Here is a 9801-nt window from a genome sequence, read left to right as displayed (position 1 = left end):
CCGTGTGACGCCCTCGATGTGCAGTGGCGAGCCGGAGTAGGGCGGGTACAGGGAGGGTGAGGCTTGGTGGGGTGCTAGTTTTGTTTAGCTACCCGAGTTTGCCCCTCGGCCATGTCGAAACTGCCATTATATTATAGTTCTTAGCGAAATAAGCACATTGTGTTATACTGTATATAATATATAATAATATATAATGTGTCTTTTTGCGTGTGTTGCGCAAGCTCAATCTATAGTACACATTTGCTGGTGAAACCTTGGCCTACAATTAGCATTATGCTAGTTACCGCTAATACTAGTGTACTAAATTATCAACAGTTAAAATTCATTAGCATTAAAGATATGCTCCATTAAACAGTAGAGGCGAATATCTGTTTTGAATTAGTCGCGGTGTTGTAGTGATATCTTAAATTGGCAGCCAACATGTGGTAAAACTATTTAAGAAGCAACCAAATCTATTTTTCCAATCAAAATTTTCCATAAGAAATATTATACAACCAATAAATCTGTTCCAGACAGCCAAATATGTTAACACAAACACATTTTTATTGTTTTCCAATGATAGTTTTACACGATAGACTTACATTTACAAAAAAAGGGAAATACATATAAATGACAAATTAGAAGGATAAATTAACATTAGCGTCACTTTTACCTTAATTGAAGATGTGATTGTTGACAAAACCTCGTACACTACCTTTATGTTTTTCTATGAGCTTTTCACCTTATTTCTCAAAATGCTGGCATTTATAACTTTCTTTGGCTCCATGGCGGGTTATTTTGCAGCCATGATCAAAAGACAAGCAGAGACCTGTGGCATAAATGTTATTTTATCATAAAAATACAAATACAACACATTAGGACTCACGCAATGAATTGACACACGCCTATCTGGAAAATGTACGCAAATTGAGGCAATATTTGGGTGTTAAATTTGAACGTTACATAAGGGACATATGCGAACTGAGGTTAGACTGTATAGCAATTTGCCAAAGTTTAGCTACAAAAGAAAAGTTGCTTTTTTGCAGTAAGTAATTGTCTTTTTTGAAAATAATATACCACCATAAACATTTTTTGTCATTACGTATATTTGTTATGTAATGTCCTGTATTTATGTACAATCAGATGCATCATGTTGTCGAGCCAAAGTAGACATCAGTGAAGTAGTAAAAGCCCTCTATAAGAATGTCATAGCCAATCAGAGGTGGGAATGCATTGGAGCGTTTGAGCAGCAGGAAGTGTTTGTGAGTCTTTCACGTGATGTTGAAGCTGGCTAGTTTTAGCCTGACCAACAAGCACAAGCAGACATACTGTACCTCGATCATCTCCCGGATGACTGAGCGTCTCACAACTATCTCTTAAGGCGAGTCCAGCTGCCCTACGGAGTAAACTCATTTCAGCTGCTTGTATCTGCGATCTCGTTCTTTCGGTCACGACCCAAAGCTCATGACCGTAGGTGAGGGCGGGAACATAGATCGACCGGTAAATTGAGAGCTTTGCCTTCTGGCTCAGCTTTCACCTCGACGGTCCGGTACAGCAACCGCATTACTGCAGACGCTGCACCGATCCTGAGAACCGTGGCTTTTGATTTGGGGGTGCTGAGCCTCATCCCAGAAGCTTCACACTCAGACGCAAACCAACCCAATACGTGCAGACGGTCACAGCCCAAAGAGGCCATCAGGACCACATCATGGTCTGCAAATAGCAGAGATGAGATCCTAAGAACCAGACTCCCTTGACACCTTGGCTGGGCCTAGAAATTCTGTCCATGAAAATTCTGAACAGAATCGGTGACCTTAGCCTTTGTATCAATAGAGTTAGCATAATGCAGTTATAGATTAGATTTTAACGAACTCTCTTTCACTTCATTGGGAGCTCAGGGGGGCAAGGAAAGACATTTGGCCGTCCGGAGCTCTGGGGAATGCAATTCTATTTTCTAATACCAGTTTGTGAGATGTGAGACCTTGTTACCATCTTCATCCAAAATCATAATGACATAAAACTAATATATGTTCTAACATGTAACCTAAGCTTACAAGTCATCGTGAAATTGTGGATGTATTATATGATATTAAAACAAACAATGATGTTGCCTAATGACTGCAGATAAATGTATTTATTTCTTGACAGATTGACTACTTCCTGACAGTTTTGGTTATGAGCATATGCTCTTCAAGATAAAGGATAAGCTTGGTACGAACAACTGTTCAGTCACTGGGGTCATACACACACACACATTACACACATTCTTCTTTGTGTCAGCTTCCTGTGGGCCCCTTTGAACACCCAGAACACTGGATTAAAGAAAAGCTACTTGAGTAAAAAAAGAACTGGAGTAAAATACATTTGCACCTTGGGAATTAGAGGTTCGGTGTTTCTTCTTGGGTTGTGCACTGAAACTCTTGTATTATAAAATGCCGATGTGAAATGATAGTAACTGAAGCAGAAAACTACAGTCATCCCTCGTCACATTCTGGTTTGAATTTTGAGGTTTCACATGATCATGGTATTTCAAACAAACTATGCTGGGGAGAAAATATTAGCGCATTCTTGTTTCTTTACTTTATTGATTCATTTTAATACCTGGTTCAAGTAAAGGTACATTTGTTTGGACTGATGTAATGATGATAACATAAATAGCTCATAAGATTTTAATTTAAGAGATAATACCAAGCAACATCCATGGTTTTCTTGATATTAACCAAAATCATTTAAGTTCTTACATAAATAAAGCCATTAAGAAGACATTGAAATTGTGAATGTCGTATCTTACATCGGTCACTAGCGGTCACAAATATTTCGGTAGGTCTAATAATGCTAAAAATCATGTATTTAGAAGGTTTTCTATCTCATAACTGTGAAAGTCTTCAATGTTTGAATGTTGGATGGAGCGAAAGGACATCTGCATCAATCTCAACTATTTTAACTATTTTGCTACTTTTCCTGCCCACAGATCTTGACCATGGTAACAGATGCCTGGCATGAGGAACTAACCAGTAGCGGTACAGCACCTACAGAGGAGAAGGATATGAAAAGATGGAAGCCATGAACCAGGTACACTACAGGAGATATTGGTGACGTTGAAGGAATGCCCTATAAACAGCAATGAGCGAAATAGCAAAATAAACAGCATGAAGATGTGAAATCCCTAATGAAACACATTAGGGATTTGAAGAATGAAAACCTGTCTCTTTGTAAAAAAAATGGTTGGGTTGGAAGGAAATGTGGATGCGTTGAAGAAACAAAAAGATCGCAAATGACGTGCAGAATTTATAATTTGGAGCAGTCGACACGCATGAAAAATGTGATTGTGACTGGGCTTTACCTAACATGCCAATGCAGCTGACAACAGAGGAGAACAATGATGGTCCAACAGAGCAACAGGTGGCTTAATGTCTGCAGTCCAAGTGGGTGGATGTGGATGTGGATGTGGATGTCAACAACATGGATACATATGTACATGGGGGAAACTAGCCAGCTTGCAACCAAATGATCACATTTTGACATTAAAAGATAACTCGGTCCCATAAATAGCTTCTTCTTGGTTTGTGCCCAACCCTGACTGTCCAAAAACACCACAAACGGCACCCTGACGCTTTGTGGTGTCACCTGGAACACAGGGCTGGTACAACAATAGTGAAGATGTTCACACATAAGGAGAAGAAGAGAATACTACTATACATATTTACATAGAATATTTATATGTATTTACAATGTTACAGGTTACAAATTCACAGTGTTGCATCCAGAATAGTATTATGTGCAAATGCTCATGGATTCAAATAGCAGTGGTTGGTAATATAGATATGGATAAAAAAATAAAGTGCTATACTATACATACAGGTCAGCTTGTGGGGGTGGGGGGTATTAAGTATTCCATAGTTTGACAGCCTGAGGGGAGAAACTGTTTTTGTGTCTGGTTGTTTTGGCGAACAGTGCTCTACATCACGGGCGGTACGGCGAACGAGTGGTTAGTGCACAGACCTCACAGCTAGGAGACAAGGGTTCAATTCCACCCTCGGCCAACTCTGTGTGGAGTTTGCATGTTCTCCCCGTGCATGCGTGGGTTTTCTCACGGGTACTCCGGAATTGTGGTAGGTGTGAATGTGAGTGTGAATGGTTGTTTGTCTATATGTGATTGGCTGGCGACCAGTCCAGGGTGTACCCCGCCTCTCACCCGAAGACAGCTGGGATAGGCTCCAGCACCCCCGCGACCCTCGTGAGGAAAAGCGGTTGAAAATGAATGAATGAATGAATGAATGCTCTATATCGCCTACTGGAGGAGGAACCGGAACAGTTTGTGGGTGGGGTGTGAGCCTTGCGCAGAGATGTTGCCTGCCCTCTTCTTGGCTCTGGACCGGTGCAGTTCCTCTATGGAGGGCAGGCTAGTAACCATTACCAGTTTGGTAACAGAGCCAAACCAAACTGTGATTGTGGTGTAGAGAACAGGCTGTAGAAGTTCCTTTGGGAGGTTAAACTTGTTGAACAGTCTCAAGAAGTGAATAGTAGTCTTTTGTGAATAGTGTATATGTGGGAGGAACCTGAAGCAGTCCAGTGTAGACACAGTGTTGGTGGGGAAAGGGCGTGGCGATCGCCAAATGTCCTCCATCATCTCCATCTGCAAGTGGATTCAGTTCCAAGTTGTGGTGAACACACCAGGAGACTAATCCACCTTGCGTCTATAAGCAGATTCATCACTGCCACTGATGAGACCAATGACAGTGGTGTCATCTGCAAATTTCAGCATTTTCACAGCTGGATGGTGTAAACACACAAAATGCTTGCTTGTCCCTCCCAGTCAAAACTGTCTAAAATTATGTGATACATGAAATGTGCATTTCAGTTAAAATGATCTTGTATGAATCTCACCTTAGTGATATTTTCTTAATAGTTCTAGCAGCATGAGAAGCCACTTTTAGCGGTTATCACTGGAATAGAAATAGTGCTTTAAAATACTGCTGCAGCTTTGGGGAACTCACAGCACTTCTACTTCTTTCTATAAGTTCCTCTTCCACCCAGCACGCAATTAGAACAGAAGATTTGAGAAACATGGCAGCACTGTGGAATACTTGTCTGCTCTACAGTCAGGATATGGCCCACGGGCCGTACTTTGTCAAGGTCTGTCCTAAAGGGATCATTTATAAAAGCCTGACAAGATATTACATATTCCTTTGTCTCGTTTTTTTTCCACTTGCTTCATCAAGTGTATTAAGGAATTATACACTTTAGAATGAAGACATGTACTGTTACCACAGGGCTGTGCCTTTAGGGTACTTGTAGAACCTGCAGCTGGAGTATGATGTAAAGCAACAGTGAGACTGTAACCGTGCCAGGAAGTAGTTCAATAGCTGAGTGTATCAAGATCACAGTTTCCAAACTCTCTGACCTGAGCCGTGCTGTCGGAGCATTTTTGACATGTAAATATTCCATTCATTGGACCCACAACTCATATAAAGCCTTTGATCCACCCACTTTCAATACCACTTGTATGCTGGAGCCTATCCCAGCTAACTTTGGGTGAGAAGCAGGTTACATCCTGGACTGGTCGCCAGCCAATTGCAGAGCACATACATACTGTATACAGTAGCAATTCTAGATGTGGGTCATGTGGGCAATTGCCCAGCGTCGATCCACCCAGGGTGTCATTCAAGCCAGAACCACCACTGCACATGTAAACAAACACACTCACATTCATACCTATGGACAATTCAGAGTCACCGATAAAGTAGGTTAATTACATTAACTCTCATATGCGCCTACATTTTTATAGCTCCGCTCCGATACTTACCGCTCCTCACCTTGCCCTCCAAGCACAACCACAATTAATGCTTTTACTTGACACCATTGACACTAAAATTATTCATTCATTTTCTACCGCTTTTTCCTCACGAGGGTCGTGGGGGGGGTGCTGGAGCCTATCCCAGCTGTCTTTGGGCAAGAGGCGGGGTACACCCTGGACTGGTGGCCAGCCAATCACAGGGCACATATAGACAAACAACCATTCACACTCACATTCATACCTATGGACTAATTAACCTAGCATGTTTTTGGAATATGGGAGGAAACCGGAGTACCCGGAGAAAATCCACGCATACACAGGGAGAACATGGCTGAGGGTGGAATTGAACCCTGGTCTGGATTTACATTATTTCATACAAAAAACTGATTCTGTTAACGTCTGTTTTGGTTAGAGTTGGACCTGGAACAAGTTAATGATGCTAACCAAGCTTCTACTGTATAAACACATAAAATTACACAATTTTGCTTTTTGTACTTCTAGAATATGTCACAGGTCAAAATAAAAAACCAAAAAACGAGCTGGAGTCTACAAATTGAGTCAGTTTGGATACCCTTGGTTAACAATGTGGACCTTCAGAGGCGCTGACCTTCACTGTGTCCCATGAACTTTACTCATAGAAACCCCTCCAAATATGTCACCTGTCCATGTGGACACGCATGCACGAATGGAATTGAACCCTGGTCTGCGTGCTAACCACTAGACCGCCATGCCGCCCACACTAAAATTATTTATATTTTTATTAAAATCTTTGTTGAACCTCATCTTTTCTTATCTAACCATGCACTTATTACAATTCAGGAATCACAACTTTTATTTTGAAATAAATTTTGTTAAAGTGAAGTCAACTAAAAGGTTTAAAGTGAATAGCCTTACAAAGATATTGTTATTATTATATTATCAGTTTAAAAGCACACTAGCTGACTTTAATGGCTGTACTCCAGCTCCTTTCACACACACCGCAGAGCCTCCCTCGCTCTCCATCCTCCCGCCGACACTAATCTAGTGTCAGTGCGGTGCATGTGAGGCGGCAATGAACTCTGCTGTTAACAGTCTGAACTGTGGCCCTCACTGCCTTGTTATTATCCCTCTCCTTTTTCTCTGCTCGCCCCTCTCTTCATGATTAACCAGACTCATCACCCTCTTGGTCTGTTGTTTCCTGTTACTTAGTTACCAGTTGCCGTGATTTGCTGGGCCGTTTGTGTTTCCATGGTGACTGTGCCCATTCTGTCGTCTCCCCGGCTGCCTCTTGGCTGCACTGTCCCAATGGCCTGTAGCCACCCCCGGCCTTGACCCACAGCTCGTTGCCTCCCAGCGTCCGTGCCTCATGGTCCCATAAGGCTGTCAGTGTGCGTTCGCATCGACGCTGCTGCCTCTCGTCGTGTCAGACTGGAAATCCAGCTTCTGGCTGGTCCATGTTGTGGTTGACTGAGCAGACAAAGACAGAGTTGATATAATAGACACTAAATATGCAGTCAGCATGTGCCCTCTCTTTTTTTTTTCTTTTTTTCTTTTCACCGCTTCATTACATGTCACATCCACGACTGATCACGTCTGGAACAGAATTCCTTTAAAGCATATTTTCTTACTCAACTATCAAGCTCTGGTAATTGTGTCTGTTCAGCTTCCATGAAAATATAATATTTGTAGTGCAGTATGATTTGGTTTTCATTGCAAAATATTTCCACGTCACGACAATGACAGAAACGTGCTCGCACACAGCGGTTGTGGTTTTGTTTCGGATGGGTCCTGTTCAGGATGGGGCACAAAGGAGCTGCAGTTTTCAATGGAACCATCGGGAGGCGCTAGTCATCAGTTTGTTTTTATCATGCCGCCACATCAGGACTGGGACAAGCAGGGTAAACTTGTCACCCTAACTGAGGCTGATTCACCATTATACTCCCTGTCAGTGTGTCTGCCACGCATTGTCTTCACTTCAACACTCACGGCTCCGTGTCAGTTTGATTCCTCGCCACGTTTACCGAGCGGCCTGCTGCTGTGTGCCCCTCACCCCCCCCAACCAGACCTCTCTATCAGGTTCTTCCACGGAGTGTGTGATAAAATAAATGTGTCGAGCCTTTAGGTCCGAGTATGACTAGGTTGTGTAAAGTTTTACAGGAAAAATGAGCAAACCTTAACATGGTCAAGGTCTTAGGAAGGACATGTCAAAGGAATGCAGCATGGCTACTGTTTGGACAGTCCGGTTAGGAGTGAAGGCTTGAGACCGCGTATTCAGGCCTGGAAGTCCAACCAACCAACCAACCACTAATGGGTGTTAGTGGTCCTGCTAATCCCACCAAATATCAATGGCTAACGTCAAAACCTCCGATTGTGATGTCTGATTATAGGGATTATTACAATAAGGCTTGTTGTCATCTGCCAGTCCTGTACAGGTTTTGCACTTTTAGCACTCATTAGCATAATTAAAAGACCTTTGTTACAAGCTACAAATCGGCATGGGAGGAATGTGAATGGAGGAATGAACCAAGTTCAAATATTACATTGGTGATAATATTAGCCACAGCCGTTTGTGGGTTTTGTTATTAAATACAATTAACCAGTGTCTGTTATTAATAGCGAGTCCTGACACAACAGATGTACTATAGACCAGGGGTCTCAAACACGCGGCCCGTCATCCAAATGTGGCCCGCAGGACACTAGTTTGAGGCCCCCGCCCTGATATGAAAGTTTAATGTTTGTGCGGCCCGCGCAAGTTTGATATGGATGCTGTATGGTATCATGTACCCAGAAAAAATTATTACGTTTGATTAATGTTCATATTAAAGGTTAAATAACTGTTAATAGTTATCCTCCCTATCCGTGTGGAAGTGGTAAGTTTTGGGCTATTTAAGTTTAAAGGAAATAACTTGAAGGCTACCGTTTAGGTCGCTCGCAGTTTGCGAGTTAGCATGTGTCTCAAGACCCTGCAGTTGCGCAATATGTTGTAAATAAAAAAAAGTATAAATGTGACTATAGTCGTGTTTTGTCATGTCTACAGGGCTCTAATAATGCTTTGTTAATTTTAATCTGAAAAAAATAATTTGTCTACCCACCAACTATATGTGGTTTTTATTATTTGCTGTTTTATTATTATTATTATATTTATTTATTACTGATTGATTGATTTTCTTTATTCTTGATTTGTTTATTCATTTTTCATATATTTTCGTATATTTTTCTGTTTTTAATAAATGCGTTTTTTTTTTTTTTGAAAACCTGATGCGGCCCAGCCTTGCCCAGACCCTAGCTCCAGTGGCCCCCAGGTAAATTGAGTTTGAGACCCCTGCTATAGACTATATGAATTGTGGCACTCAACCCACTGGGTCTTAATAGAAAATCTAAATGTGTTTTTTCTCAGGTCTAAAAGGAGGAGTTGCAGCTTACATCTTCTCCATAATTCAGCACGCAAACGTGTCAATAATAATTGCACATTAGCGCAAAGAGTGCAACCTCAACATATCGATGTTTGTGTAAATGGGACAGACAGCCAGAGCAGCGGAGAACTCATTCGAATAATTGAAGATAATCTTTACAAAATAGCAGTGTTGAAATGTTTCCTCCCCTCGGGGAGGTGGAAACTGTAGGAGCTCCTCCTACATATACAGGCCGGTCCTGACAGAAGACTACAGGAGACCAAATGATGAAATGGAATGAAATAGCTTGCAAAGGCTCCGGCCGTCTGCCACACACACACACACACACACACACACACACACACACACACACACATGCAGGGCCTCACTTCTGCAGTATTTGATGAGGTGGTGGTGTCGGACTGACCGCCATTCAGTCAGGGTGGGGCTTTTTTTCATTCAATGTTCCATTTTCACAGCCTGGATGGAGACATGAGGACGGGGCATCCCACTCACCCTTTGCAGGCCTGAGACTCTGCTGAGCTGCTGTCATGGCAACAGCAGCAGTCACCACCGCCAGCTTGGGCCTGTAATGCACAGGCCAGGGGGGAGTCACACACACACACACACACACAGGCGAAAAACTGCACACAT

Source organism: Doryrhamphus excisus, linkage group LG15 (assembly GCF_037039965.1).
Source record: "Doryrhamphus excisus strain RoL-2023G ecotype Guam linkage group LG15, RoL_Dexc_Guam_v1.1, whole genome shotgun sequence".
NCBI classification, from domain to species: Eukaryota; Metazoa; Chordata; class Actinopteri; order Syngnathiformes; family Syngnathidae; genus Doryrhamphus; species Doryrhamphus excisus.
This window is presented reverse-complemented; position numbering follows the sequence as displayed.